An 8,723-nucleotide genomic window follows, 5' to 3' on the forward strand; every position below is an offset into this window, starting at 1 on the left:
GAGGATGCCAAAGCCTAGAGTTAGCACGGGGTAGATCTGAGTTACAATGCCAGTGTCAGCCGGACCTCCTAACCGAGGACCCATTATTAAGGGATCATTACTCACAGGGCCACAGGTGATGTACACGAAGGGCCTCTCCCACCCTTGCCCTTGACCGGTTCTAGGTCTGGCACGCTTGGGAGTAAAGAGCTCGAGCTCTGGTGTCAAACTGCTGGAGTTTGCAGCTTGGAACTCATGACTCAGCCTCGGCTTCCTCTTCTGTTAAATGGGTCTAATAATAGGCATCTGTCTTGAATGGCTTTGTGCCTGGTATTGTGAGCTGTTCTGGGTACAGCGCCATCCCTGCAGTTCCTGGCACACAGCCAGCTATTCAGCCTTTCATCAGACATTTCCTGAGCACCTACTATGTGCTAGTCCCTGGGAATGTGGAGGAGAATGTGGCAGAGACTGCCACCCCGGGAGGTCACAGTGCAATGATCCAGTGTCCAAGGGGCCGGAGCCCGCACAGGCTAGTGCTGGTGCATCGAGATGAGCTGTCACTCACTGCGCATGCGGCCCAGAGCACCGGTTCCCGAGCTGAGACCCACATTCCAGGCCCAGCCCCGCAGCTTACCTGCGTGAACCTTAGCAAGCCATGTGGACTCTTGGAGCCTCGGTTTTCCCATCCAGCAAATGGGGCCAGCAGTAATATTTCATAGGTGGGAATACACGTGATGAAAGTATTGTGTAAGCCACAAAATAGCATGCAGATGTTCATGGCTTTATTGTTGTTATAATCTTTAGTTTTACAAGCTTGATGCCTCTCAGAACACTTTCCCATTGTTTTTAAGTCTGACATAGAAACAGGACCTTATTTCTTGTCAGTTACGTGGCAGCCTTTTGCCACTCCAAGATGGCCCATACAGAAGTGGGGGGGCGGGGCTGAGGGAGCAGCGCAGGAGGCGGGGGTCCTAACGAGGAAGTCCATAAAGCCGCCAGTTCCTCTTCCGCACTGCCCGCCGCTACAGAAACGAGTGGAAACGAACACTCAGCCTGGGAGAAAATGCTGGCCCGGGGCGGGGAGAGCCCCTCTGAATCTGGACTGAGGCAGGAAACCCCACCCCAGGCCTCCCTTCAGAAGTGGCCCAGAGAGGGAACCGCAAGGAGGCCCTGAAATTAGGCTGCTCGGAAATTCTGACTCACTTGGCAGTGGGAGCTGTTTGTGCAACACACCAAAAGTTCTCCCGAAAAGCAGGATTTTTACTACATCCCGCTGTCCGCACGTCTGTGCCCGAGGCCCGCGGCCCCAGCACCGTGTGCAGGGCAGCGGGCCAGTTTCATGAGCCTGGGGAGTGCCCAGGCCTGCTTCGCCTCTGTGGCCGGCAGCCAGGCGGGAGGGATCTGACTTTGCAAGCCTGGCTTTGGTTGTTTGTGGTCAGTCTCCCCAGAAGGATCAGAACAAAAACTGGATTCGCACCCCTGGACTCCAGCCTCTTGGAGTACGGACGGGTAAACTGAGGCACGAGAGCAGGAAGGAGGGACCCTGTGCAGAGTGCCGGGGTGGTAACTGGTGGCCCCACTGCTCTGCAGGGGACGGCTTCCCTCAGAGAGGACCACGTAAGTGCCGCCGGCTGCCCGGGAATGAAACTCTCACCCGGGGCCGTTCCTGGGTGCCTGTTCGAGAAGCCTGTCCTGACCGGTTTGGCTCAGTGGATGGAGGGTCCCAGGTTCGATTCCATTCGGGGCATGTACCTTGGTTGTGGGCACATCCCCAGTGGGAGGTGTGCAGGAGGCAGTTGATCGGTGTTTCTCTCTCATCGATGTTTCTAACTCTCTATTCCTCTCTGTAAAAAATCAATACTATATATATTGTTTTTTAAAAAGCAGGTGTAAAGCCCTGGCCTGAGCTGGAGACTGGCTCTCACCTGGCCCTGCTCTCAGCTTCTTTCTTGCTTTCCTTTCTGCCACTTCTCCAGGTGTCAGTCTGTCCTCTCCCACTCAGCCCACCATGTGCTTGTAGGAGGCCCGAGGCACCGGCCTGGCTCCTGAGCACATCTGGATGGGTGGGCTTCCCCGCCGGCAGGGCCACCCAGCACCCCTGCCACCCAGCACCCGAGCCGGCAGCGGCCACCCAGCCCTGACCCAGCACCCCTGATACCCAGCACCCAAGCCGGCACCCCGCTGGATGGTGAGGGGTCAGCTCCACACTGAGCTTGGGGACCAGAGGAATCCAGGCTATTCCTCCCTCTCCCTCCTTCTCCCTCCCTCTCCCTTCCTCTCTGAAATCAATAAAAATATATTTTAAAAAATAAAATAAGAGGTTTGCTATATTTCTCCCATGAGCGGGCAAACCAATCTACTCTTTCTGCTTCTGCTGGGAACACCTTAACTGCTTCTTAAACATGTGATGTCGAGGTAGTTGTATATTATGCCGTGTCACCAAAGAGACAGAGAGGCCCCCTGGCCCTTCCCCCAGTTTTCCCCACTGGCAGCATCCTGCAAAACTACACCAACACCGCCACAGTGCAGACACCACACCGACACCCTCAGGATGCTGCATCCCCCCCGCACGGGTCTCTCATGCTCCGCCCTCCTGCCCTGGGCCCTTCCTTACCCCACCCTCCCAACCATTCTTTTGTTCTCAATTCTTTTGCTATTTCAAGAAAGTGATATAAATGGCCCGGCCAGTGTGGCTCAATGGTTGAGTGTCGACCTATGATCCATAAGGTTGAGGTTTGATTCCCAGTTGGGTCGCGTGCCCAAGTGGTGGGCTTGATCCCCAGTGTGGGGCGGGCAGGAGGCAGCCAATCAGTGGTTCTCCCTGTTATTAATGTTTCTGTCTCTTTCTCCCTCTCCCTTCCTCTCTAAAATCAATAAAAAAAAATGTATTTTTAAAAAAAAAACCATGAAGTGATATAAGTGGAATCATAAAGTTTGCATCCTTTGGGACGGGCTGTGTCCACCCAGCATGACTCACTGGAGAGTCCCCCCGGCTGTGTGTGTGCTGAGTTCATGCCTCTTTATTGCAGAGTAGAGTCCACAGTACAGACAGAGCAGTTTAACCATTCGCTTGCTGAAGGACGTCCGGCTGCTTCCAGCTGGGGCTACTTTCTTATTTTGATGAACATGAGGTGCAGGGTTCTGTGTCGGTGTGAGTTTTCGCCCCGTAGAGCGTCCATGCACAGCACCACACCAGGATTCCTACCTGCTTACTCAGTGATGGGCACACCCCAAGGATGTGTGAGTGTCGGGGAACTGCCCAGGGCCGGCCACGCGTTTGGGAGTCCAGCCAAAGCAAACTAGGTGGTTCCTACCATCAGGGACGCGCAGTCCCCTGGGGAAGCGTCAGTGAGACGGAAACCCTGCAATAACGAGTCGTCGAAGGCCAGCGTGATTTGGAGGAGTCCAGAGAGGAGGGAGGTGTGGACTCCAGTGTCTGGGGAAAGGTGTGAGAGGGGAGATGTAGCTACCTTTTGATTGATGGAGAGTAATAATATTTAACAATTATTAAAGGGTTACGAGTGCTGAGTGCTGTCCTAAGCCTTTACTTATCTTAACCCATTTGCTCCTCATCACCACCTTCCAGTTGATGGTAGTTATGATCTAATTTTACAAATGAGGGAACAGAGAGGGTCATAACTGGCCCACCACCACACAGCTGTCACATGACTGACCCAGGCACTCGGCCTCGGCCCGCACCCTGGCCCTGTGCATCCTGGGTGGCAGGCAGCAATCGTAGAGGGCCACTTTCTGGTCACGATGGATCCAGCCCGCTTCTGAGGCTTGGTTTTACACAGAGCTACACGGAACCCCCCGTGGGGGGCTCTGGCTTCATGCGAGTGATGAGTTCTTTATAATCAAGGTTATGGTGAGAAATTACTTTGCAAAGAACGGCACCAGCTTTAGTGATAGGCGAGACGCCTGGTGTGTGTGTGTGTGTGTGTGTGTGCATGTATGCATGTGTATGTGTGTGGTGTGTGCATGTGTATGTGCGTGTGTATGTGTGTGTGTATGTGTGTGTGGTGTGGTGTGTGCATGTGTATGTGTGTGGGGTGTGGTGTGTGCATGTGTGTGTGTGTGGTGTGGTGTGTGCATGTGTGTGTGTGGTGTGTGCATGCATGTGTGCATGTGTATGTGTGTGTGGTGTGGTGTGTGCATGCATGTGTGCATGTGTATGTGTGTGTGGTGTGGTGTGTGCATGCATGTGTGCATGTGTATGTGTGTGGTGTGGTGTGTGCATGCATGTGTGCATGTGTATGTGTGTGTGGTGTGGTGTGTGCATGCATGTGTGCATGTGTATGTGTGTGTGGTGTGGTGTGTGCATGGTGGTATGTGTGGTGTGTGCATGCATGTGTGCATGTGTATGTGTGTGTGGTGTGGTGTGTGCATGCATGTGTGCATGTGTATGTGTGTGTGGTGTGGTGTGTGCATGCATGTGTGCATGTGTATGTGTGTGTGGTGTGGTGTGTGCATGGTGGTGTGTGTGGTGTGTGCATGCATGTGTGCATGTGTATGTGTGTGTGGTGTGGTGTGTGCATGCATGTGTGCATGTGTATGTGTGCATGGTGTGGTGTGTGTGTGTGTGCATGCGCAGCAGGGCGGCGCCCTCGGCGAGGCTGGGGACCTGCAGAGATGCAGCACGAGGCTGGCTGAGCCACACAGATAACAGATGCGGTTTCTGTTCTCCGAACTGCGCTGTGCGTGCCAGGGACGTCACGCCCACGCTTGGCTACTTCCTCGGTTACTAAACCCGTGGGCTGGGCCGTGCTCTCCACACGGCCATGGCTGCGGCTCGCCCTTCCAGCTGCCTCATACGGGCGGGCGGAAGCAGTAGCATTTTAGGAACCTGGCTTATCTGTTTTGATGCCTAAATGCAGCCTTGACAACGTCAGAGCTGCCAACCCTGCTGGGTGGCAGGGAGAAGCTCCTGGTCTCTCTGGGCGCGTGTGCCCAGCTGGTGGAGCTGGGGGGCCATGGGCCCTCCCCGTGGCTCCAGGTCTGGATGGGGCACTTCCTGCCCTGCCCCCTGGGGAGCTATCCTGAGCATCAGAGAATGAAAGCGCCACCGGCTGGCCACTCCGTGCAATGCGCGCGGTCAGGGAAAGGAAACCTCAGTCACGCCACGTTCACAGGGAACTGCAGGCGGAGACCTCAGCAGGCTGCGGGCTATAGGAAGGCTTCCCGCGAAGGGAGAGAAACCTGGTCTTGTGACCCGGCGTTCTGGCTTGAAACCCCCAGGAGTGTTGGGCCTGCTCTCAGCGGACCCCCGTCTGCCCTGTGATAGCATTAGAGCAGTGATGGCAAACCTATGACACGTGTGTCAGAGGTGACATGAGAACTCATTTTTTTGGTTGATTTTTCTTTGTTAAATAGCATTTAAATATATAAAATAAATATCAAAAATATAAATCTTTGTTTTACTATGGTTACAAGTATCAAAAAATTTCTATATGTGGCACGACACCAGAGTTAAGTTAGGGTTTTTCAAAATGCTGACACGCAGAGCTTAAAAGGTTCGCCATCACTGCATTAGAGGGTGACAGGCAGTGTGCCCGGGAAGCTGGGGGAGGCTCGGAGCCCCTGGCAGGCTGGCTGAGGCCCGGCCTTGGCCCCGGTTGGGGCAGCGGAACCCAGGCGGGCTCTGCTCTTTGGGGAGACCCCTCCTTGGGGTGCAGCTGCCCCTGCTATTGGAGTGGCAGGGCTTGCGTCCAGTGGGGCCCTGTGCCGTGGGCGCCACAGCTCTGGGTGACAAGTCTTGGCCGCAGACGCTGAGGGAGCAGAGGCCACTCCACTGCAGGAGCCTCCCCGACAAGGCCCTAGACTCGCTGCAAACAGTGGGCCAGACACACGCGGCCGGAACGCTGCCCATGGTGCCCGTGGCAGGTCCTGGCTGGAGCCGCAGCCCCGGCCGGAGGCCTTAAAGAACTTGAATTCCAGGGGCCTTCTTTCATGTTGTGGGGTTGGTGTGCCGAGGAACATGGCGGGTGCCATCAAGGTACCTCCTGGTGAAGAGGCAGCCCCGGGCGGGCAGGCGGAGGCCGTCCACACCGTGACCTGGTGTCTAAGGTCCTTGCTAGTCAGTGCCCTGGGGTTACCTCTACTCAGCGATCCAGGCTGTTTCCACATCCGAATGAAAATGTTTGCTTGTTTGTGTCACTGGTGAACCTGAGCAAAAGGACAGGGCCGTCTGCTCAGTGTACAAACTCTAAGGCCGCCTGCAGCAAGGGTGCACACACACACACACACACACACACACACACACACACAGCAGCCGGAAGGCACTTTCCCAATGCACTGGGCCACTGGAGCGGTCCTGGGGCCCTGACTGCGCCAGCCCACAGCCACGCTCACCTGGACCGCCACTTCCCGGAGACATGGCCCTGCCCGGCCCCTGTGGCTTCTCTCCTGGGAGCTCTGGCCGCCCCATCCTGCCCCTCAGTCACTGGTCCATCCTCCCCTGACCGTGCACATTCCCAGGGCTCTTGTTTTCTTCTTTTTCTTGCTCTTCTTGTCCAAACCCCTTTGATCACTAGGGTCAGACCTATAGGTGCAATTATCTGAATACTTCCCGCCCCCCCCCCGCCCCCCGTTTCAGAGATAACGTGGTGACTCAGGTGGTGACTCAGGTGCCTCCAATTCCTCAGAACTCAGAATGCCCCAGAGTAAACGCCGCCTCGCCCCTCCCCACCTGCTTCTGTCTGCCCTGCCTCTGCAGGAACACAGTGGCTAAGCCAGGAACCCGGGACAAGCCTGAGTCCCTCCCTCTTCTTCCCGGCCCCCTCCCCACACCCAGCCAGTTGCCAAATGCTGTGGGCCCGACCTCGAGGTCCGGAACACCTGTGCCACGCCAGCCAGGCCAGCAACGGCTGGACCTCAGCCTCCTGACTGGCCTCCCTGTGGGTCTCGAAGCCTCCGGTTCATCCTCAAGAACCGGCTGCGTGCACTCCTGCGACCCCCCCCTCATCCCACAGGCGCCATCCCAAGGCCTCAGCACTGGCCATGTGCCTGCCGCACCCACGCAAGGGCCTCTGCCCTGGCTGCTTCCTCCGGCCCCAAAGCCCTTCCCTTTAAACCTCCAGAGCAGTGGTTCTCAACCTTCCTAATGCCGTGACCCTTTAATACAGTTCCTCATGTTGTGGAGACCCCCAACCATCAAATTATTTTCGTTGCTACTTCATCACTGTAATTTTGCTACTGTTATGAATCGCAATGTAAGTATCTGATATGCAGGATGTATTTTCATTGTTACAAATTAAACATCATTAAAGCATAGTGATTAATCACAAAAACAATATGTAATTATATATGTGTTTTCCGATGGTCTTAGGCGACCCCTGTGAAAGGGTCGTTTGACCCCCAAAGGGGTCTCGACCCACAGGTTGAGAACCGCTGCTCCAGTTAAAGGGCCACCCCCTACCGGGCTGTCCCTGTCGCCCTCCCCCAAGTGCTAACTGCTGAACTCCGAGCCCCGCCCCGCCCCTCTCCAGTGCATCTGTCCCTGTCCCTGTCCCTGTCATGACAGAGGCTCTTGGGAGGGGGTCTCACCCACTCTGCACTGAGCTGGTGGGCGCTCCGAGGGCCAGTGTCTTCCCCTCCCATGGCCAGGGCAGAGGCGGTCCCTGCAGCTTGGGGTTTCTGAGATACTGTCCTGCCTGGTCACCAGGTGATGTGCTCTCTGCTCAAGAACGACTTACTGAGCCCTGGCCTGGTGGTTGGAGCGTCGTCCGTACACCAGAAGGTTTCGGGTTCGATCCCCAGTCGGGGCGCATACAGGAGGCAACTGATAGATGTTTCTCACATCTCTGTTTCTCTCTCTCAAATCAATAACATATCCTTGGGAGGATAAGAAAAAGAATTATGCACTGAGAGCATCCTAAGTGCCGGGTATAGCGCTCAGGGCCACATGCAAAAAAGAATTCAGTTGCACTAGAAGCTGGGGGGGGGGGGGGAGCATAAAAGTGAAACGATGATACATACAGCCCCCCCCCCCCCCCAAGGGCTCAGTCCCCAACAGCTGTGAACAGGACTGGCTATGGCCTTTAACTCCCCAGCTGCACGCATCGGGACTGAGCGGGACGCGGCACCCACAGCGTGGCTCTATGGGTGGCGTCTCGGGCCTAACGTCAGCCGAGCTTTCTCAAGCCCAACACATGGTTCACGCCGCTTAGAAAGACCCAGCTTCATGCCAGCATCACTCAGTCCGCCCACGGGATTATTTCTAGGGGCTTACCATGGGCTAACAGGAAGTCCGTCACAGAGGCCACGCGTGTGCATACCTGTTGTCGCAGCCTGACTTCTCCTTCGGAGCCCGTGGAACGCAGTGTCCTCCTTGGTGACTCCACATCTCTCCCCGAGGCTCCAAGGCCCGAGGAATAGTGTCTGTGAGAGCGGGTGGCCCTGCTTCGTCAAATGCTCCCAGAATGCTGCTTTTCAAAAAAAAAAAAAAAAAATCCCAGAATGTTTGCTTCTTTGTTTTTAAAATCTCTTATTAATCTGTTAGTCACTGCTTTTCCTGCTCTTAGTGTTAAACTTTTACTGCTTCTAATGTGTTGTGGCTGTGACATTAGAAAACGAAGCATTAGCCATTCCCAAAAGTAAGATCAGCCCTAACTGGTGCGGCTCAGTGGATAGAGCGTCGGCCTGCAGACTCAAGGGTCCCAGGTTCGATTCAGGTCAAGGGCATGTACCTTGGTTGAGGGCACATCCCCAGTAGGGGGTGTGCAGAAGGCAGCTGATCAATGTTT

The 8,723-nt window shown here is 55.3% G+C and overlaps 1 long non-coding RNA gene across 1 annotated transcript; it reads right to left on the reverse strand.

Moving 5' to 3' along the window:
* Positions 1-794: 794 nt before the first annotated feature.
* On the reverse strand, positions 795-8,388 carry LOC139008863 (uncharacterized). The gene is made up of 3 exons (XR_011471222.1): positions 8,256-8,388; positions 6,075-6,144; positions 795-1,001 (listed from the first exon to the last, which is right to left on the reverse strand). It is a non-coding gene; the product is annotated as an uncharacterized lncRNA (long non-coding RNA).
* Positions 8,389-8,723: the final 335 nt, after the last annotated feature.

Source organism: Myotis yumanensis, unplaced genomic scaffold, assembly GCF_028538775.1.
Source record: "Myotis yumanensis isolate MYYU_CA2020_CCGP unplaced genomic scaffold, mMyoYum1.0.hap1 SCAF_1, whole genome shotgun sequence".
NCBI lineage: Eukaryota > Metazoa > Chordata > Mammalia > Chiroptera > Vespertilionidae > Myotis > Myotis yumanensis.